General features: G+C 33.0%; 1 protein-coding gene across 1 annotated transcript in view; it reads left to right on the forward strand.

The window, feature by feature from the left end:
* LOC126749132 (plexin-B) overlaps positions 1-23927 on the forward strand; it is a 559001-nt gene that overhangs the window by 306687 nt on the left and 228387 nt on the right. The window lies entirely within an intron of this gene.

A 23927-nucleotide genomic window follows, 5' to 3' on the forward strand; every position in this document is an offset into this window, starting at 1 on the left:
TTTTTTTCAAATAACTTTATTCAAAAAACCGAAAAATAAAAAAATTGCATTGTCAAAATGTTATAAAATGAGTCCAATACGGTCCTCTCTAATTTAAATAAGTTGTTCAAAGTTGTCACCATTAACTTCAACACAATGATTTGCTCGACGTAACCACTGTTCCGTAACGGCACGCAATAGAGAAATCGGTTTTTGTCTAACTGTTGCCGCAGCCTGCTCAATACGTGCTATTAGTTCTTCTTGTGTGTCGATATCCAAAAAATTGGCTAACTTCTCGTCTAAAATGGGCAGGTGCTCCATCCTGCAGGAGCCACATAGCTTGCCTGATATTCAGTGGCACGTCTTCTAACAGAACAGGCAGATTATTTCGCAAAAAGTCCAAATAAACATTGCCCGTCAAACGGTCTGGTAAGATAAATGGTCCAACAAGTATCCCATTCACAATTCCTGCCCACACATTAGCAGAAAAGCGGTGTTGAAAATTGGTTCTGCGAATTGCATGGGGATTATCAACAGACCAAACATGCGTATTTCGAAAATTGTTAATTCCGTTTCGGGTGAATGTTGCCTCGTCTATGGCTAAAATTTTGTTCGAAAAATGTTGATCATTTTCATGTTGTTGTAGGAACCATTCACAAAACTGAACTCTGCGGGGGAAGTCTTCAGGCAGTAGCGCTTGGACACGTTGAACGTGAAAGGGATTAAATTGATTCTCGCGCAATGTTGTCCATCCTTTTGTTTGACTTAATCCGATCTGCCCTGCAATAACTCAAGTACTTGTTGTTGGATCTTCTTCGATCGATGAGATTTAAAATTTGTTCTTCCCTATGAACATTTTTAGGTCTCCTTCCTCTTCCTGCATGCCCTCCACGATGTTCCCGTAAATCGCCGGTATCCCTAGCCCATTGAATAAGAATTATGAAACTTCTGGGTGTAGGATGATTTCGCAAAGGAAAGCGGTCTGCGTATAATACCGAAGCAGCAGCAGCACTTTGAAGACACTCTCCATAAATAAGAAATATATCCACAAGTTCATTGTTTCAACGATGTGCCATTTTTAGGATTTATAAATTTAAAATTAACAACAATAAACCAAAAGTGTCTAACACTAACTGATCGGTATAATGCGTGATCGATAATACAAAAATTCAAGCAAAAACTAAACATAAACAGACGATGAAAAACAAACCCATATTCACTTTTTTTATTCTGTTTGTCCCTTGTTTTTGAGTGTATCGAAAAAAGTTATTTGAAAAAAATGTATATTTTACCGAGTTCTATACACAGTTAAAAAAAAGTATCAACTTAAAAATCACCCTGTATATATTTTTGTGTTCGTTGTCTTCTTGAGGCGCAATTATTATTCTCAAACATGTTTCTTGTATAGCTGTAGAATATTAGTAGTTCCACTAGGTTTTAGCTGTTATCAAAGTTTAAAAACTACCTTATTTTACTTTGTTTTCCTCAGTGTTTAGAGCTTGTTTTGGGAGTTGAATTGATTGTTCGTATTAACTTTATTGTGTGTTGGTTTTCTTATTTTGCTCTTTGAACATTAATGGTCTGGAAAAGCTTAAGAAATCATTTGGAAAAAATTATCTTAAATATTATGGATGATTGCTGATCTTTTGTTCTTGCTTTGGCGTTATATATTTTAATTGACTTATCTAATTTAATTGGACACAACAAGGACCTTTAAGATTTTTGTTTTTTTTTTAAATTACAACTCTTAATCTTATTGCTTCTACTTAACTATTATGAACATAGTCTAATTTTGAACTTGGTCTCGTTTTTACCACTAGTGAGAAAATAAAATTAATTGCATCAGATATTTAAACGGTGGCTGCTGAAATTTAAAATACCTTAAACCTGATTAAAATTTGGATTGCTTAAATTTTGCCGATAACAATGGCACCCAAAGTAGTAAGTTGACGGTAACAAATGAGAGAGTGGAGCTCGTAAAAGCACGCATTATTATTTTCAATAATTAAAAATTTGTGCTGCAGTGGCTGTATGCGCTATGTGCAAAACCAAAGAATGTGCAACCAAAAAAGAATTGTTTAAATCTGTTAATACGTTTTAGAACAAAATATTCAAAACCCAGCCATAATACGTATTTGGTATCACATTACTAACCCTATTAATAAATTTAACTAGTAATCTAATTTAATTGCCATTTATTAACTAAGCCTCATTTAATATGTAAAAAAAAAACAGCTTATTATTGTTTTTAAAATTAATAATACTTTTTTTTAGAAAAACCCCCGTTTCCCTATTTCTAAGTACTTTAATAAGTAGGTTAAAAAGTAGTAAGCTCTTTGTTCCCAAATTCACGAACCATTTTAACTATTCTTAGCAGCAAGGAAAAATTAGCTTAACCAGATTAACATGTATTGGCAGTAAATTAAAGCCGCAGAAGCCCTCAAATAATTGAAAGAATTTAAATTCTCACTCGCCTCAAAATGCTATTTTTTTTTTGCCTAATTGCAGCTTCTCTGGGTTTCATTTGGGGAGTTTTACATGTTCCGTTTTAACGTACTTTGTAAGAAAAACTTTTTATTATCCTTTGTAAAGTGCTTTGTGAGGAATTCGTAATGAGGCAATGCATAGTACCGCATTTCTAGAAACTGGTTGAAATATTTTGATATTTAATGTGCATATTTTTTTTCGTACAAAGCTACTGCTTTTTACAGCATAAAAAAATTTCTAGTTGTTATTTACACATATTATATTATTTACCCACACTAAAGGTTTAAAAAAAAATTCAACTTTTGAACGAACAAAAAAAAATTACCTTTAATTTTTGTAATGACATTTTTGTAATTTTTGTAATGATTGTGTGTAAAAATAACATTATTTATACACACAAAAACGAGGTAAACTTCTTTAACCCTAACAAGATTCTTGTTAATTATATATTTTTTAACTTTAATTAGTAGAAGAATTTAAAATGATTATATGTTCGAAAATATTTTTGCTTTGATTCCAACTCTACTTCCAAATCTTAATTATAAAAATTTAAACCTGATTTGCGATTCAAACGCTTCTCGTTGTTTCTTTGCCACACGCCTGAGGATATGGATGTGCTTGTGCTTTCATCGTCGAGAAACCCTTCAGAGTAAACATTTTTTGTTTTATTACCCAGCATAATTTAATTAAAAGCAGTTAAAAAACCTATTTAGAAATTTTCAGAGCTTGTTGCACCCTCAGGCCAGCCACAAATTCATTTATAATTATGGATTATTTTAATAAAAATATCTGGTAACGAGAACGAGGGCTGTTTTTGACAAAAATATTATGTTACGTAAACCACGATTTACGTAAGAAGAATCTTATTTAGAATAACCTTATTTACTTATGCAAATAACAGCTGCTTCGCAGAAAAATGTTTGAAGCGAATTATGTCTTCCAGCTTAATTCCGTCTTTATTCGAAAATTATTAACCTGTTTTTTTTTCCTCTTGGGGTTCGTGCATTATGCCCGACTACACCGTAGCCTAAAGGTTTACCCCAATATACATCTATACTACCCAGCCTAGCACCTCGCTACCCTGTACCAGCCGGTACAGGTCTTTTGCTGCTGTGGTACCTAGTGCTTCTGAGTCCAGTGTATCTTTCCAAAATTTGTTGCCTTTTGCGGCATAAGGCCTCGCAATTGCAAACTACATGTCGGACCGTTTCTGGTTCCTTTTCGCCCAATCGACAGTTAAGGTCTCCAGTATACACTCCAATTCTGTTCGGATGTTCTTTAACGGCCATGTGACCCGTTCTGATACCTATAGGTATTCTGAGTTTGTTCCTCCCAAATGTAAGGAGGTCTCTAGTCATTTTTCATCTATTTTAAAGTTCATCAACATGTTTTCTCTTTTCAGCTGTTTCATTTCTGTCCAGTGAGCTTGATGTTTTCTTTTCACCTTCCACCAGTCCCTGATCTCATTGCGGAGTGTGCTTCTTGGCACTCCCAGTGCAGGTTCTGGTCCGATGTAAGGTGCCGTAGAGCCTTTTCTTTCAAGTTTATTGGGTTTTTCATTTCCTGGAATACCTGTATGTGTCCGAACCCATGTAAGCCTAACTGAGTTGCGGTGTTCTAAGGTTTTCAGTTCCATGAGGCATTTCCAAACCAGCTTTAATGTGACTCTAGGGTTCGATAAGGCCCTTAGGGTGGATAGTCTATCTATTATTATTTGGATCTGCTTGTTGGGGTATCCCTAGTAAATATTTCTGTTTGAAAACCTGTGGCATGTCTTTCAAGCGGATGGGACGTTTCATGCTTAGGTTTTTCTCCAAAAATTCCAGCTCCCGTTCCCTTGTCGGTTTTGGATCCATCTGTGTACCAAATAAGATCTCCGTCTGGTCTGTGGTTACTGTCATTGCATTATTTTCTTGTTGGATATTCAACTTTGAATGGTGTGCGGAAGCAATACTTTAAAATCATGTGATCCGAAATCATTTCTGATTTGATTGCCTCACTTATTCTTTGGTGTTCTGTCAAGTTAACTTGACTATTATTTCCCATTCGCTCCAGTTCCAGCTTTCTCCTTGAATCACCAGGTGTAATGGTGGGAGGTAATATATAATAAACTTCAACATAATGCTTTGACTAACTTTCTAATAATCTTCAAAGCCGTTCCATACATAAATTAATTAACGTCATTTGCAATGTTTTTTAACGTAAAGAGTCTATACGCCGCAGGTTCCTATCAATATCTCCACTTAAAAATTATCTGCAACATTTTAGGAATTTATTCATGAAAAAAAACTAATTAAAGGTTGCCGAATACCAATAAATATATACCGGATTGGTCACGTGAAAGCCAAAAGATTTCAGGGAGAGAAATTTGGCCAGGCATTAAAGTCAACAAGAAGATTATCTTATGAGCGCAGATAAATTCTAGGTAAGTTATTTTTTTCTTCCTTTTGTCGCAGTAGGCCAGTGAATACTTTAAGAAATAAAAAAATACTTTCAAAATTTAAAATAAGAAGGTAAAAAAAAATCGATCATTACGATTTACCGTGCAGTTCCACTTTTTCGCCTTATAAAAGTAGAGTTGAAGTTAAGAGTAAGTTGTATATATCCATAAAACCATAATAGAAAGGTTTTACATTTATTACTTTTTTACGCTTTTTTTATTTTAAAGCTATATACTCGCGAATTGAGCAAAAAATAAACTACGCAAGTAGAAGGTTTTCACTATTCCATTGAGGATGGTTGGATATGGAGGAATGTATCAGGTGAGTATTGTACACGTTAAAATAATTTAAAAAAGCTGATATGTTCTTGTCCGGTTCTCATAGTTTTTAAAATTATAGCGTAATTAAAAGCTTTTAAGTAGTTTACCGCCACTCAGCATAAACACTGAAGGACATGTGCAAGTATCAGTGACAGTGTGTTTTACGCGTTTATTTTCGAGTTTGTACTACTAAAATCATATAAAATGCCACACATTTAGTCAAATTTAATTAAAACATTCAAATTCGATTTTTTGTTTACGGGTTTTGTAACGAGCTTATTATTTATCAGAGTTTTTAACAAACTTTGCGAGATCATAACTCTGCCCAGTAACATAACATCTGAACGAGCCACTCGAGAAGGTTCAGAGTTTCGTTGAAGATGATGCAATGCAACCAGCTCACGAAGAAGTCATTTCAAAAAAAAAGTGTAACCAACACGCTCCACGAGCAAGGCTTATATCCATATCCATACCATACAGCTCTTACAACCGGAAGATAATGTTAGACGTATGCAATTTTGTGACCGGATAAAAAATAATCGTCCTGTTGTATCGCGTATACTTTTTACCGATGAAGCAACATTCGCCCGTGATGGCATCAATAATATTCACAACTTCCATGTATGGTCAGCTATAATTAAAACCATGTTAATGTAGGAATTTTTATTTCTTTGTAATTACGCTATATTTTGAAAACAAATGAGAATCGCATAAGAATATATCGGTTTTTTTAAAATAATTTTCGATTGTTCGATATTCATCTGGAGTTTGGTGCGCTCCTCCCGACTCACCCTCTATAATTTAAATGTTGCATCTTAAACTGCTAAAATATTCACTATACTAGCTGCTACCTTCTATAATCCGTACCTCGATTGAATTGGCTTCTATATGGTTCTGAATGGTACTAGATTGGCTACTAGTAAAAAAATTTTAAATATAAAGCTAATTCAAAATTGGTTTAATAAGCGGCGGCCACATCAGAAACTTATCATTATGGAAATTCAAGTAATAATATCTAATATTTTCTAATAGTGATACATAATCTCGCGCAAATATACCTGCACAGAGAGTTTTATGCAGGTTGTAGGGCATTGGAAACGATTTAAGAGTATGTCATGGGCGAAACTCATGGGTCTATATATTGATTCTTAACGGCGCAGTATTTATTTTAACGATAAAATCTCTTATATTTTACAAATTAAAATGATTTATGTCACCTGCCTGTTGTCAATAGCAATTTCCTTTAAAAAAATCTTGTTGGTGTGCGTAACTTGCTGTATTTTTCCACATTCAGTGACGTTGGAGAAAGTTTTCTTTCGCAGACACCGGTCGATCGTTTGATAAAACAATGAGAAATTGAAAACAAAATCGTTTTTGCTAATTACTTAATTGGCAAAAAATGAATTCATGGATAATTAAAGGAGTAGTAATATGAAGTGTATTTCATATTATATTGCTACTTCATTTAATGTAATTCATCATTAAAACCATTTGATTCAAATGTTTTTAATAAGTTTCACGAAAGCATATAATTATCCAGTTATCAAAAATATTATTGTATTTAAAATTGTAAACCCAAAATTAAAAGAATATATATATATACATCGGAAATATAAACCATTATCAATAATACGTTATTTAAAGCATGCATATCTAAGTACTAAGTTAATGGTTGTACATAGCAGAGCGTATGAATATGGATAAGCGAGGAGTTTATGAAAATATTGGAAGCAATAAGTTCAAAATCCAGAGGATGAAACTGTTCGGGTTATACCATTCACGTAATTACGTGATTTAACTACTTGTAGCGGCCAGGCATTATTTGTGCCTGCAGGGCTTGTTATCAAAGCAAATTTGCTCATTTATTTGCGGTTATAGTTATTTAAAGTTATACTATTTAGATATACCGCAATTTGTATTTTTAGATGTGATAATGTTTAAGTCGTCATATATTCATTTTAAAAGTTTTAGAGAAGCAAAGATTAAGGATCTCAATAAAAATTACTTTTAATGAAATTGAGTTAGTTCAACGTATTGTAGCCCCAAAGAAGAAGATACCAAAATCGACACTAACAAAATGGTCTGTCCTGGAATTAGAAGAGGTGTTGCTATTGAAATATTATTCTACAGTAAAAGGAACTATATTCGGGATATATTTTGAATCTTGAGAGAGGTCCCATGTAAAGCCTACAGTTCTTCTAAAGCATGTATGTACTTGATACTTGATCGTATCAAGACAGGTTAAGTAAAACCTAGTAAAACGGCCATAACTGGCGGTGGCAAGATTTGTATTTCTATTACATTTAGTGTATCAATCCAATATGCCAATTTTTTTTACGTGTCACATGTTATAAATTCTTTCATTGCTTCAATGTTATAAAGTATATAAAAATAGTTATGTTTATTTTTTCTCAACTATTGTACAAATTATTATTGACAAAAAGTTTAATAAAAAAATAGTTTCTAATTATGAAATTAATCCGTATATTTACTTTCCAATTATTTCTTTTTTTTATTCCACACGGCATGTATAACAAATGTATTTAAATTCTATCCGTACATATATACTCCGACAAAACTAATGACAATTATTGATAAATTGTTAATTAGGCAAATTCGCGTATATTGGGTATTTAATTTCGATGATGATGAAAACCGATAAAAACGAATAGTTTGGATTTATTTCTCGGGAACGAATGAATAATTTTAGGTTATTAATTTTTTACGTTTACAAGCTGGGATCTTTTTAGGTCCTATTTGCGCTTCTATTTTTTTGTCAAACTACGCCCCAATTGCCTAAAATTAACCACGTTTTAGAGGTTTCCACTCGTAATTATCTTAAAAGGATTAAATATAGTTTTTGCTTATTATTTTTGATTCAATCTCAAATAAAGGTCATTCAAGTGGTTTAAGGATCTTGACAACTGTCGCAGATATTTCCCCACAATATCCTATATATGCTCTATTGGATTCATATCCGGGCTTCTGGGTGGCCAATCCATGGTACCGATTTAGACTTCAGCTTTGCCACGTGTCGTCGCGCACTATCGTGCATAAGCAGGAAATTACCTCGAACATAGGGGGGCGAATGACACCACATTATCTTCTAAAATGTCTTTAATGTACTCTGCGCCATAAGCTGTCCTCTATCTACAAGTAATATAATTTTGTGCGGCCGCTTCACACCATAACTAACGGTTCCCACTATATTGCAATGTGCATATGGTTCTCCTGGCCTTTTTTAGCTTATTTTCCCAACCAATGTGTTCACGAGCAAATTACAGTGTCCTATGCTCTCTGGTGAGTAATAGACCATTAGCTACTCTAGTAGGCTAATATTAGTCTCCGCTAGCCTTCTTCTGATTGTGTTTTAACTTATTCTAAAATTGTAATGCTCCAGGAACTATTTTGTAAAGAAGTGCTAAGTCGCAAACCGTGGCCTCAAGGTACAAATTCGTAGAAAACTAGAATGGAATTCGTAGGTCTTCAGCAAAGGTTGTAAAGGTTGTTGTCTTTCACGACCTTGGCCCGGTCTTCTAATGTTGCTACCATCTTGTGCAAGCCGATTCAATACTCTGGGGATGGTTGACTGGCTGACATTAATTCTTTCAGCAAGCTAAATATGGGTATACCCTTCTTCCTGAGAGGGAGTAACAACTCTAACACAGTCAGCTTGTGACAAATTGAGGTTTTCTCGTTTTTCAAGAACTCAATATGTAAAGTTAAAATCACGTCTAATATCGAAACTCTATTGTAAGTTAAACGCATGAAATTCTGAATGGAGAAATATCAACATAAATACTTTGTATCTTTGTTCAGTTTCTTTGCGCTTATAGAGGTATGCATTTACATAAAAAACCAACCGTCAATAGTCCCGTTATAACAATACATGTACGTCTATGGTTTTAGAAATAAAAAATATTTGAAATAAAATATTTTTTAAAGTTATGCGTTAATTTTGCAAATGCGTTAAAGTGCAGTGTATGTTTATTGCCTAGAGGCAAGGAGGCAACTCATTTGCAAAAATCTCTTTAAAATTGTTAAAGGTACATTTTTCAGCATAATGTAAATAGATACGATTTAAAATATTAAAATATATATGCCTATTTGGATGTAACCAAGTAGAGAGTAATTTTTAGGTGGTGGTCGAAGTGGTGCTATCATATTTTACGAAATCTAGCTAAAACTTATGTAAAAATGTGTACCTTTAAATAAAATAAAATAAACATTTAAAATAGAAATGAAAGTTAAATGTTATATTGTATTTATAGCCATATAAATTGTGTTTTCTGGTAAGATCGGGTAAGTCAGTTTTAAAAAATTTAATAAAATATTTTCTACTAGATAATAAAATCGATGTGATCTAAGAAAATGAACAACGCAAATGGATAAAAGCTAAAAGTGGTACATTTTTCATTAACGAAGAACGAATTTATTTAGGCTTTGCCGTATGCAAATTTACAGTAATATTTTTTTACTATAGTTTTTGCATAGAAGAGTAGCCAGTGTTCTTTTATTTAAAAATTAAAAACTTGATGATGAATAATCATCAGGCTAACTTAAAGATAAAATAAAGTAAATTAAAAATTAAGCTCTAATATAATTTCTCTTCATTTTAATAATACTGAATTGGGTCAACTGCAGAATTTTAATTTTTTTTCCGAAAATGAGAAAGGTGCTTCTGTTGACTTGTTCATATAAATTTTAATCTTATTAAACATTGCAAACATATTCATTAAAATAATATTAGCGCAGACTGAAGTAAAATTTTATATATTATATTAATGCTGATAAATACGGTTTTTGTGAGATTGTTTGTCAGTAATAACTTTTGTCAAACTTTATAATTTGCCACGGCTTTATTTGCCTTGTTATTATAAAGCAGACTTATACTTATATTCACCTATAATTAAATAAGCACCTTAGTGTACACTTCCATTTGGTGCCATCGGCATCTTTTTTTTAATTCACTCATTAGCCCTTTCAATTTTCTCTTGTTCTCGTCCTTCGTATTGTGCCTCTACGGCAAAGATTATTTAAATTAAAACTTGTTGGCTGCTGGAATAGATACTATATGTGGCTTAAATATAATAAATGCCCGACGGGCGTATTCCGCAGTTTTGAAGATTTTTTTTTTCGATTTCATACATACATGATGTGATGAACATACATGAAATTGAATATATGAATATAAAGGCAGTATAAAACTATAGTTAATATGTCTATTTTAACAAAACAGAAAACTGATATATCCAACAGATTTCTGGTACAGAATAATAAATTTCAAATTTGTAGTATAATACAGAAAATAATTAAATTGTAATAAGATTTACATTTAATTTTCATTTTAAGTGATTTTATTTTATCCAAACTAATAATATTAGCAATAAAACGATTTTATAGTATTTAGGATTCATACAAAATTAAATTTATTTAAAAAATATATAAAAAAGTTTTATTCCTTAAAATGTCCTTTAAATGCATGATTGTTTAACTATTTGACCGTCACTTAAAATTAATCCATCATAAATATTTGATTTTTATTATCTGATAACTTTTCTTTGATACCTTCATATAAAATCCTGACAGAGTCTTTTTTGAGAAGTAAATTTTAAGTAAAGAAAAATAAAAGTTTAAAAGACCACCTAAGATGGACAAAGTCAGACAAAAAGAATATACAATTTATTTGCATTTATAGTACTATAATACTTAACGTTTCCGTATTTCACCAACAATAATTCTGTCAAAAGTAGGCTTTTATCTTAGACGACCCTGATTTTGTTCCTAAAATAAGGTCATTTTCTTGGAAATGTGAGCTACGTATTTACTGGCCAAGTGGAGAGCCTTATAGTCTTGAGCTGGTACTATGACGTGACGCGACATCTCCAAAAAGGGTGACTTGGCAAAAAGCTTTAACAAAGTAAAGCAGCAAACGAAGCAAGTCATTTATATATTGCAAGAAAAGAATGGGTCCTAGAACACTCTATTGAATAACTTGAGTCCCCTGTTCTAAAGTTGTTTAAAATAATAGATAGCCAGCTCTAAATACTTACTGGCGATAAGGCTCTTGTAATAGGCTCTCATAATATATTGGAGTTAAAAAAAGTATATTTATAGCTCTCGCATTTTTTTGATATACTCTCAAAAATATTATGTTTATACTTTTAGTTGACGTTGGTAAACTTAAATTGGATTAGGTCGGTAAGATACCTCTGCATCGCATTTAGGCGACGTGAATTGGCCCTACGGCACTCAAGTTTTGTCACCTCAGCATGGTTAGCATGCCGATGTGTTCGGTTCCGGGAAAGTATAGTAAAAATAAGATAGAAAAAATAGCAGGATGACCTCTCTTGGATCAAATTGTTCCGGAGTTAAAACAGCCTCCCATTAAAATCTCCAGGTAGAGGCTGGTCTGGAGGGTCATCAGGCATGAAATATTTAAGAGTGGATATAGAAAATCTCAACACGTCATGCACCAATATCTGCAAACAAACAGACCTCACAATTTAAGCTTTAGAAGAGGTGAAAGTAGCGTAGGAAACAACCAAGGTTCAAGATATATCTTGCCTGTAAAATAAGGCTCTAGAGGCCCCAGATTTCGATGTTATGTGGTTCAAAATAACAACCAAAAGAGTCACAAAGTATTTCTGCTTCCTCTACAGACCAACCAGCAATAACCACTACAAAACTCTTTTTACCGACTTTGATGATATAATCAACCCTATTATTTGCAACTGAATCAAAGCCATGCTTAGTGACAGGAGAATAACGACCACCTTATAAGGTAAACGTGTGTACTTCAATGCCTCGCGAGGTTGCCCATTGCCTCTTTTTGGGTCGCTACTGGTTGACGACCTCTTGGTTATAACTCGACTGTAGGAGGTCAAAGTCTACGCAAGCTTACGCATATGATCTGATGATTCTGTTAAAAGAAAAAAATCAGAAGGCAGCACTACAAGAAGTGCTGAATATCATTCTAAAATCGTGCGAGAGAAAGGAAATGTCCATAAATCCGCATGAAATGGTAATACCAAAAAAAGGAATATGGGCGAAATCAGACCCTCAATACTGAGAGGTAAAACCATCCGATTTGCAACGGAGGCGAAATATCTTGGGTTAAGAACCCCTTACAGGTTGCACCATGTCACAAATTGCATCTTGGCAAACAAACTCTGGATGGAATTATCTGAACTAGTTGAGAAGGAATGCAATCATATCACACTTGGGATGTCATCAGACATAATGCCAAAAAGAAATTAAACCCAAGTTCATACTCAGTCAACATACTAGACCGAGCGGCCTGGGATCAGAAACTTAGAGCAAGCAGACATCCGAGTATATTCAGACGGCTCCAAAATCAATTTTGGAGTAGAAGTTGGAATATACTGCACTAACCCAAGGACAGAAATATCTATCTACCTTGAGACACACTCATCATTCTTTCAAGAGCAAGTACATGCCATTGAAATCTGCGCAAGAATGCTTAGCCAAATGCAAATTGAAAGTAGCAGCAGCAGCAAGCAGTTAGCCAAGGTTTCTGTAGATCAAAAATTGACTAGAGAGGATGGTTCCATTGCAATGATCGCAATAGAAAAAGCGGTCTTGCTAAGTCAGATGATGTCATTTAACTCTTTCTTACACTTCTTCACATAATCTTAAAAATGTATTCAAAGTATTAAATACTAATAGGGCCACTGGCCTTGATGGAATATCTATGGACCTTTGTTTTAATATTAATACGAACATCATTTTGGAGTAAGGTGAGTGCAATCCGATTGAGTTTAATGCTGCTTAGACTAAGGCTGCTGTATTTAAAAAAGGAGGCTTCCTCTGCCATCCCAAGTCTTATTATGTCCGGGCTTTCGTCAGTTCACTTTTTAGGAGTTTAGGTTAGGTTGGAAGGCATATATCGCGGCATGATTAAATAGTAAATAGTAAATAGGGGAAACACTTGGGACTCAGTTTTAAATGAAAAAGCTATATACATGGCAATAGCTTCATATTTGGCAAGGCTCAGATTCGTCCGTCTCTTCAGTATTGCTCTCACATAATAATATGGAGCTCTACACCCAAACACACTTTAAAGCTGCTTGATTCCATCCAGAAGAGGATATTCTTATAGGAGATCCAGAGATAACTAGAATCTTGAAAAGTTTGGCAAATGGAAGGAAGGTGGCGGACCTTACGAGAGCATTTGCTGTTTTGTGCGAGTGTATTCCATAAAAAAAGTTGAGGTTATTCTTTTCTGCAATAAATTTCAAATTCTTTCGTCTATATCCTAATTTTGTCAATGGTGTTTTTAAACCTATTTTCCTATTAGCGTATTGCTTTGGCTCCTGTATTTTGCTTTAGTTGGTACATATTTTCTTGAGTTTTTTCTATTCGTTTAATGAACTTTATTCTTTCTCGGCTTTTTTTTTGTTTTTTTTTTGGCTTTTCCATTTTGGCATCTCTTAAAGTTATCAGCGAACTTCTTCTTTTAAAACCTCTTTAGATAGCTGTGTAGTGGTGTTATCGGAAAATCTATTATCTTTTTATAAAAAATATGTTTGTTTATATATTTTTTCTAATAAAATTTTAATCTTTTTTTTTTGAAAATCAAATCTACTTTTGACGAACAATTGTAGAATTTCCCAGAATATATCAATCTAAAATTAAACTACCTCTGAATATCATGTTATCATTTCTTAAAACTTTCGCATTTATCACAAAAATTTTAAAATCACCATTAAAATTCTAATAAAACTCTAGCAACTAGTTTTTTCATTATTTTTAGTTCAACATTAAATGATAATAAATATATTTTGAAATAACCTAAGCGGTAATAATTTAAGCTTGCATAATAGTGAAATAAAAAATATCGATTGACAGTTACTCGAGAATGGCTCAGCTTTCATCAAAAAACTAATAATAATATATCTCTGTGAGTGATGAGAAAATCATTATAATTATATTAGTATTGCCTGGCGGGGGTATAATTGTTTCGCTACTAGCAAGGCCGTCGCCACGAAATATTAGGGAAAGGGTGCGTCACGCAACCCCCAAGGGTGAGCATAAAGCGAGTTAAGTGTTACTTAGGCCCCAGAAAAACAATCGTCCATTGACCGCGAAAAATATATCGCAGGATTTTCATCGTGCGCTCTCTGAGGAATACGCGACTGAACGACGCTGGTGTACACTATCCATCATTTAATTCCTTTTAAATGTCCCTGCAATAATTTTCTATGAATTATTAATTTCGCAATTTGTTTTAATGTTGTATAACGGTTGTGTACAAGGCCAGCTGGTTCACAAAGAAAATTGACATTCACCCTTTCGTTTAAAACGTTTTTATTAAAATAAATTTTAAATGGATCCTCTTCTCCATTTGTTTTTCCACAGACCCAATTGTCTGCATATGAAATGACGGAATAACAATAAAAAACAAACATTAATTAAAATGCTGTTTTATTAATAATTTTTATCAATATATAGGAGCGGACTGCTTAGATCTTATCATTTTTGAAAAACTGCGGTGACATGAAATTATTTTTTATTTGTTAAGTATAATAATAGTGCCTAGAGACAGCCAGTCACACTAAAATAAAGAAAAAAGAAATGAAAATGGTAAAATATATTTATGTCACATAGTCTATGTGAAATCTGGCATTATATATACGGTTTAGGCCATTTTGTACAAAGTGGTAGATTAGGTCGGCCTAAGGGTGAGTTGATGTCGTTTTAGTTTTCTTGAGTCGAATGTTGGGTTAATATACAAAGGTAAATCGTAGTCGAACCACTTCGTTCATAATATTATTAGACTAAAACTAGCATTCTAAAGCCTTCTTATATTGAGATAGGGGATAATTGAAACAAAATAGTTAACGCCTTTTTCACAAGTGAGGTGAGGATTTTATGGTTATCCTTGAGATTTATTTGTAAAAAATATAAATTCTTATTTATTATTAGGCAATATATTCCTAAGTAAACTAAATAAACTAAAAAAAAATAATCTTATGCATGATGATTTTTAAAATTTCTTATGACCTCTGTAAGTTCTGCATCTCATAAGAAGAATGATATTCTTAATTGAGGTTATTCTTAAAGATATAAGTTTCAAGGAACAAAATAAAATTTTTTCTTTTGCTTTCATACACTTTTTGACATTAATAAATAATATATTAAATTCTCTTAGATTCTATATTGATTTTTTATAAGGGTATTTAATTTCTTGAAAATATAATTTTATCACATATGTATTTCGAATTAGCAAAACGCCTATATTCTCCCTACATTTAAGTAATTATTTTTTATTTTTTAGGTAATTACATATTATTTATTTTTAAATATACTGTAGTCTTTTTAACTCAAAAAAAATAAACTGCCATTCATTTTCTACTTAACATTTCCTATAATAATTAAGTTTTTTTCTTCAAAAATTAATATTTAATTGACATATAATTTTTGTTTATTTTTGTACCTTCATTATTTAAAAATACCGAAGGTTCATTATAAATAATATGAGAGCATGTTTGCCTCTAATGCCCTATTAAAATCCATCTCTTTTATTTAAAAAAAAATCTTAAAGTATCATCTTTCTGCACATAGATGGCAGAAAAATTTGTGAGATAATATACAAAACAGGATCTATATCCTTACAAAAAAAAGTCAAATGAAATCAAATATATTACAGAAAAAATAAATATAATTTTGTGATACTTGAATGTAGTTCTACATCTTGATGTATAACATCTGTGTGGATAGAACATATATTATGCATTATTAAGTCCATTAAACTATAGCACAATTGTTAACTTAGACACTCTCTAGTCTAACTAAAGAAAAGAAAAACAGAAACAATAAATTCTCTAAACAACTGAACAACTAATAGATACATACTTAGCATACACCTTTTAGACATATTAATTTATTATAATACGAAGCACTACGTTACAAGAACAAAAAAAAAACTAATAACGAACAACTAAGAATATAATGACAAAAGCTAACAACGACGAACGAGCAAAACGAATTAACAAGCTCGTCTTCGACCATCTTGATATTCAAATTCTAACTGCTCAAACTTGTCTTTCACTTCCTCGCTTATCGAGCCGAATTCAAACAAAAGAAATAATATAATTGTTGCGACATATCCATAATATAGTAAGTTAAAGTTAAGGAATTAAGTTAAAAAAATTTAGGATCATAAGATTTAGGATACCTTTGAGTTTTTGTCTTTACCAGGAAATGAACACTCATTGCCTCTTCCGACTTACTTCTTCTTTGCTAATTTCAGATAATATGTTGTATTAATTCAGGATATTTATTAACTATGAACAGCACAGATTTTACATATAATTGGTGTAACAAAAGACGGGTCGAGTGCCTGGGCATTTTGTTGTAAATAATTTTAAGGAGCTGTATTTGTTTGACAATAAGAATATTTAGTGTAGTGTTATATGCTCCTACCCATTTAGATATTTCATAGCTCATAATAGATTCTGCAAGAAAAATGTACAGTAGTTTCAGAACATTAAAGGGTATGCAATTTTTAATCTGGTAGAATGTGTAGACTAATTTACACAGTTTAACGTTTATACTTTCTATCTGCTTATCCCATTTAATATTCTGATCGATGGTAACACCCAAGTATTTTAGATGTCAAACTTTTTTATAACTTCAGTACACTGACATAGTGTATCTCTAGTAGTCTGATTATTTTATGATTCAAGTATGCTAAAACACATAACCCTTTTGTTTTTTCTATGTTAGTTTTTAAACGATTTTTACATAACCATTCACAAACCTTTCAAATTCAGTTTTAGCTTGTTCTTTTATTACGTTCCAGGTATCTCCTTGTAGGAAAAATGCAGTTCCTTTTACCCACATTAAATGGTTTTTAACCCACTTTACTTATTTTTAATTGTTACCGATCTTGAAGATAGTTTTTTATGAAATCTGGGCAAATTCTCCTTATACTAGTGTCTTAATAGTGACTTAACTTATCGAATAAAATTTTACGTGAAAAACTATTAAAAGCTCTTGTAAAATCGAACAACAATTACTAAGGGTCTCTTATTTTTATTACTAGTATTGTAAATGAACTTTGTTCTTTCATAAAATACGTTATCCGTCGAACTTCCTCATCGAAAACCAAACTGCTTGGGTGAAAGAATATTTAATTTATCTATGTGACTTGTAATTTTGTCTTTTATATAAGTTTCCAGTAATGTAGCAGTGTTAATCAAAGACACAGGACGATAATTTAAAGTTGTTATTAATGTTTAATTTTTTTCGACCTTTGCGGTATTTCCACAGACTTTTTCAGTTCGCATGAAATTTTTCCAGTTGTAATAGAGCAATTAAAAATATGAGTAAGAGATTTTGCAATTGAGTATTTTATACTTTTTAAAGTCTTGCTAGTAATCTCATCAAGTCCCAGAGCTGAACTATTTTTTAATCCATTTATATTTTCAATTAATACTTTAAGTCAGTTTTTGTGTCACTGTAATGTAGTTCGTCCACATTAATTTACCAATATCTATAAAAAAATCAGTAAATATATCTGCAGCTTGAAATCTTGTAAAATACTATTTTTGTCGAGTGGTAGAATATTCTTTACGCTTTTATTACTTTTATCACGGTCCTGTATAACTTTTTACATTTTCTTTTGGTTTCGTTTATTTTTTTTTTATTTATTTGATTTTGAAGTAGTTTGCTATAGTTTCTTTTAAAATTAGCCGATTTAAAGTATTTCAATAAATTTTATATTGATTCAAAAGCACAGTATTTCCTTGTCCAGAATTGTCGAAACAGTGGAGTGCCAAGGCAGTTGTGCATATAGGTCTCTTGATGGACCCGTCATGCCCCACCGGGGGTTACCAGAGCCCAACGGCCTTAGAGAAACCGATAAGGCTCTCTGGTCTAAAGGACTTAAAGTCACTCGGTACACTGAAAGTGTCACCCAAGTATTTGAACCTGGCGCGCGTGAGTTCTGGGCACTCCCCGACTACATGGTCAACGGTTTCATCCTCCTCACAGCACCTTCGGCATTCCGGGTTGTCCGCAATACCGATAGTATGGAGATGGCTTCTTAAGTGCCAGTGACCGGTTAAAAGACCTGTCACTAGCCGAATTTCGCGTCTTTTTAGGCGTAGTAGATTTTTGGTGAGACAGGCAGAGGGCCCACCTATGTGCGCTTTGGCCTGTCTCATACCAGGGGACTCAGTCCATCTCCGGTGGGTCCACTTGTCCAGCAGACCCTTCATTGACGCGACCGTAACGCATTTGGCGATACCAATTATGGGTTCCGGCCTTATCGGCACATTCGCGGATCCCAGTATGGCAAGAGAGTCCGCTTTCTCATTACCTGCATGGCCTGCGGGGCCAGGTATCCAGACGAGCTGCCCTGCAGCCAACCTGTACCAGTTTTTTCAGGACTTTTATGCACTCATTTAGTACAAGCTTCGAGCTTACCTTTGCGGCCGTGATAGCCTTAATGGCAGCTCTGCTGTCCGAGCATATTGACACGACTGTATTGCGGTGTCCGCAACTTAGGATTTCCTGTCCGCATTTTAATACAGCGAATACTTTGGCCTGGAAGACAGTGGCGTGCTTCCCCAGCGAGTATGCCCTACTGGTATGTAGGATCCCACCACAAAGCCGTGATCCAGCTCTGTTATTCATTCTGGCCATCTGTGTAGCAGATGGTCCCCCTATTTAGCAATGCAGGTCTGTTGGAATGCTGCCACTCCTCTCTGCCTGCAATGTGCGTCACGAATCATTCGCAGTCCACAGTCACTGGAGCCATGCAGTCACTGCCCATCAGAAGGAGAGGACATTCCTGTATGGCCCGTGACCAAATTTTTGCGTGATCGGTCTCGCCAGCACGTAGTTCGCCGAGGACATATAGACTGTACGCAGTCCTCATTGCCTGAGTCTCAAGCGCTCTAGTTAGCGCCGTCCGCATGGAAACCGTTATGCTTAGACATGCAACACGTTAGACTCTGTCCAGTTGAGCACGAATAGTGTTTCCTTTATTTTCACTTTTTTTAAATATCTCGATACTTGATTTATTTTATTAATCCCAAAGTGATCCAAAATCTTCAATTTTTTTAGTTAACTGTTATATTAATTTTTTCATTTGCAAATTTAATAGAAACTCATTGTTTGACAAAATGCTTATATAATTATTTTATATACCTTTATCTATTGGGACTTGGTTTAAATCTGTAAGAAAAGTGGGGACATTACTTGTTGGAGATTTATAAACCGCAAATAATTGGTAATTCATGTTAATAAATGAAAAACCTAAAACTAATGTTACATCATTTAACAATAAACCGAAGCAACAGGATAGGTGGCCTATGGATATCAACCACAAAGTCAGCAAGTTGATTACTAAGTTAATAACTATACCGAGCCAAGAACTGATACTGTGTTCAGCTCTGGCTGAGGAATATCGGGTTGCCTTCAGAGCGACTCGAATATCAAGATAATGAGTTTAAGATGAATCTCAAGACATATTGGTGTAAAGGTAGGTCAGTCAGTACTAGATTCCTTAGACCGGAACTATTCTTTTTTTAATAAAAGACAAATTTCTAAAAAATTCAATAGTTAGGTCTAGAAACTGAAAACAAAAAAAAAACATCATACTTGAGGAATCTCTCACAGGTAGAGTTATCTAAGAGTGGGGAAATAGCAATCTGATGATGTTGGTGTAGGCAACGTGAGGAAGGTGGTTTGATGTTCGCACAACGGGCCTTTTTCCATATCTTCCGCACACTATAAGTCGTAGTCTACCGAAAGATGGACGCTTTGCGAAGACAAAATATGCTAGTTCTAACGAAAGGCGGGTTTGCTAGGCTCTTCATATTATTATTTCAATTCGAATTTTAAATGTTAATGACATTTTACTAAACTATTACTATTCACTCTAAGAATTAAAATGATTTACTAGTATTTCTGTGGTTTGTGAATATTACCTCTTAAATTTACTGTTTAGAAGCGATTTACTTGAAATATTATATTTGGTGAATACTTAGGACCGGCTGCCACAAATGCCTCTTTCCAGCCATTTTATATGCAGTACAAAATAAATTTTTGCATATATTTTCCCCGTTTTAGAGCAAGAAAATTCAGCTTTTGGGTGGTAACCCTCGAGGATTCTAAAGGTCTTACTTCATGGAAACATATTCATAGCTTTTAGTTTGAATAATAATACATTAATGCGGGCTGACATACTGTTAAGTTTGTATATTTCATTTTGAATAAAGTGCATTAACTTTAGTAAGGGAAAATACTAGATGTGGGTAAATGTCATACTACTTTAAGTATTTTGCTGTAAAAATGGTTTCTAACGACACTTTAAGGGCATGCAATATTTTATTAGGAATATTTTTTATCATAAAATCATTTTTAAGGATATATTATTTACAACAAACAGTAATTATTTTATTGCAATTTTGCAACAGTAGATATGAGGGATAAAAACCTCTACCCTTAGGTCTTTCAAAACGATTCAAAACCAAGAACTAATTTTCTCTGTTAAATTGAGTACGAGTTTAAAAATGTTCCTAGACTCGTTTTTGTATACTCATACATTTTCATTTGCAGGGTGAAATATGTAATAGATTACATATCTTGTGTAAATGCCTCGCTTTGAGAGAGGCGATTCGTTACCCGCAACTTTATTTCTTGGTGGATGCGATCAATAAAATAAAAAGTCGAGAACTTTGTTAGCCCATCAATCATAAGCATGACCAAGGCGAAGAAAAAGTTGGAAAACAGCTTAAAAAAAGTTAAATTTTTATTGACGTCCATGGTATAGCATGTCAGCCTGCGATTATTTATCATCCTACCTAGATTGATAAACAAACTTTTTTCTGCTTTAAATGGTTTCTAGGGAAAAGGGAGAATTTTTAATATTTGTAATGACTTTTTAATAGGATTTATTTAAAGTTAAAAAATTGAAAATTATTGCTTTAAAATGCCAAAAGCTCTTTATTATCGTAAAATTGTATAACTTTTTGAATTTTTTTCGTACTTATATTGATTGAGTCGATGAGTAAAATGAACAATATTTAAAAAATTGTTGACAATGAAAAAAATATATATTTTGAGAAGGACCTAATCGCTTAGCATTTATATATGCGCTTTTGTTTAAGTTGGCACTATTGCGTAGTTCAGTACTATTGGAAATATTAAATATTTTTTCTTACATAAAACTCCTTATACAGTGGTGGTCCATTTAACTTAAGACCTAATATCTCAAAAACAGCACGTTTTAGGAGAAATAGCTTCGTGGTAAAATTAAGTGTTGATGTAACTAATAATAATTTCAAGTGCATTTCAAGAACAACTTGATTTTATAAATGCAAATCGTGTTCATTTCAGAAGTTTTTATTCAATTGCCACTTGAACAGATATGATAATTTTTATAACGAGAGCAAATGAGATTTTAATTTTTTTTTAAGAAAAACCATATAGAGTTTATTTAAAAATAAAATTATTAAATAAATCAATGCTACTGTATTTTGAACTCTTTTGACTAAAAGTTCCTTGGAATTTTTACATTTCTTAATTCGTAGAATTTTTTTACTATATTTCAAAGGAGTTTACGTAAAGTTGATATACAGGGTGTCCCAAAAAGCAACGATAAGCCGGAAACGCGCAATAGACCAGGTGCTCGGGGATTCAAAAAAACCATTAAAAAAATCTATCTTGAGTGTTTTTAAAATTATAGGCATTCATAGAAAACTGAAAAAAATTAAGACCCCCTGTTGATCTTTTTGGTACTGTGGTTACAAATTTTTGAATTTTTAAATATTTTTTTTTAATGTAACCCTGAATAACCTACAATAATAATAAACTTTAATAAATTAAAAAACTAAATTCAAACACAGCTGTTTATATTTTTAAGAAAATCAGATTTTTGCTCAACTTTTTTTTTGAAAATTGTGTCTCTTGACCATCATTACTTAACTTTAAGTAACTGTCCTGGAAAAGAAAATTATTTCACTATTTGGCAAGTGATTTCAAAAGTTGGCGTATCTAAACTAGATTTTAAAACGGTAAGATACTTGCTGTTTCAAATGGAGTGTTTTTTTATACATAGTCAAATATACGCCGCTACTAGCTAAGTTAATAATTTTACAGTCAAATAAAAATAAAACTTTACTTAAGACGCAACTAGTGTTCAAATTGTCTGCCTCCATTTCTGATACGACGTTTTGAATTGGATTAATGTACACTTTCTCTTAATTTTAATTTTTCACTAGACTCAAATCGTCAGTATCGTCAGGTACCCAAATGAAGAGCGTTATCCAGATAACAGAGTATTTCTAAATGTGCATCGATTACTTCTAGAGGGCTGATTCCCAAATGAAATAGGTGGTCCAAGCAGACCGCGCTTGCCCTACGAGGCCGAAGTCTTACAAGAGGTTGCATGTGATCCAAGTACCTCATTACGTGGAATAGAAACAAGGACAGGCGTGTCTAAAAGGAAGGCAAATCGAATATTAAAAAAAAAACAGTTACATCCATACCATGTACAACGAATTCAAAGTTTATTACCTCAAGACTACCCGGCAAGACTTAAATTTTGTCAAACAATGTTGCAAAGACATAAAGATGATCCGCGATTCTTGGAAAAAATTCTATGGTCCGATAAATCGACTTTGAAGAAGGATGGATCCATAAATCTCCAAAAGATACATGAGTGACATGTGGAAAATCCCCATTTACACCGAAAAGACCGGTCACAATATCAGCTTAAAGTAAACATGTGGACAGGAATACTTAATGATGGAGTTATTGGACCATTCGAGTTGCCTAAAAAATTGAAAAAGTTTATCTAGATTTCTTGGAAAATCATTAACCAGACTTACTAGACGATATGCCGCTTAATATTTACCGAAATATGTTGTTTCAACAAGACGGCTGCCCGGCTCACTATGCCCAGTAAGGGAATTTTTGGACAGAGAATACTCGAACAGGTGGATAGGTCGGGGTGGACCAACGGGGTGGCCGTCACGTTCACCCGATTTAAATCCTTCGGATTTCTTTTATTAGGGAGCAATAAAACGCAAAGTCTACAACAATCCTATAGAAGACGTAGCTGAACAGCGCCGAAAAATCCAGGCAGCCGCTGAATAGATCAACAATTGAAGATTCGCCCGATTAATAACGCGATCTTTTCTAAAAAGGTGTAGAATATATATTAAGAATGATTGCAGATAATTTGAGCATTTGTGGTGACTCTAATAAAGTTTTATTTCATTTACTTATTTTGACTGTACAATGATTAACTAAGCTTAGAATGGTGGCGTACCTTTGACTATGTACTCAAAAAAAATACACCCCTTTTGAACCAATAATCTAGAACGTATTTTACCAGTTTGAAATCTACATAAGATACGCTGACTTTTGAAATCACTTGCCAAACACTGAAATAATTTTCTATTTCAGGACAGTTACCTAAAGTTGGGAAATGATGATCAAAAGACAATTTTCAATACAAGTTGAGTAAAAATCTGATATTTTCTTAAAAATATGAATAGTTGTATTTAAATTTAGTTTTGTAATTTATCGAGGGTTACATTAAAAGAAATTGTTAAAAAATTCAAAAATTTGTAACCACAGTACTAAAAAGATCAACAGGAAGTCTAAATTTTTTTTAGATTTTCTATGAGTCCCTATAATTTTAAAAGTGCTCAAGATA

The sequence above is a fragment of the Anthonomus grandis genome, chromosome 22 (assembly GCF_022605725.1).
Source record: "Anthonomus grandis grandis chromosome 22, icAntGran1.3, whole genome shotgun sequence".
Classification (NCBI taxonomy): Eukaryota; Metazoa; Arthropoda; class Insecta; order Coleoptera; family Curculionidae; genus Anthonomus; species Anthonomus grandis.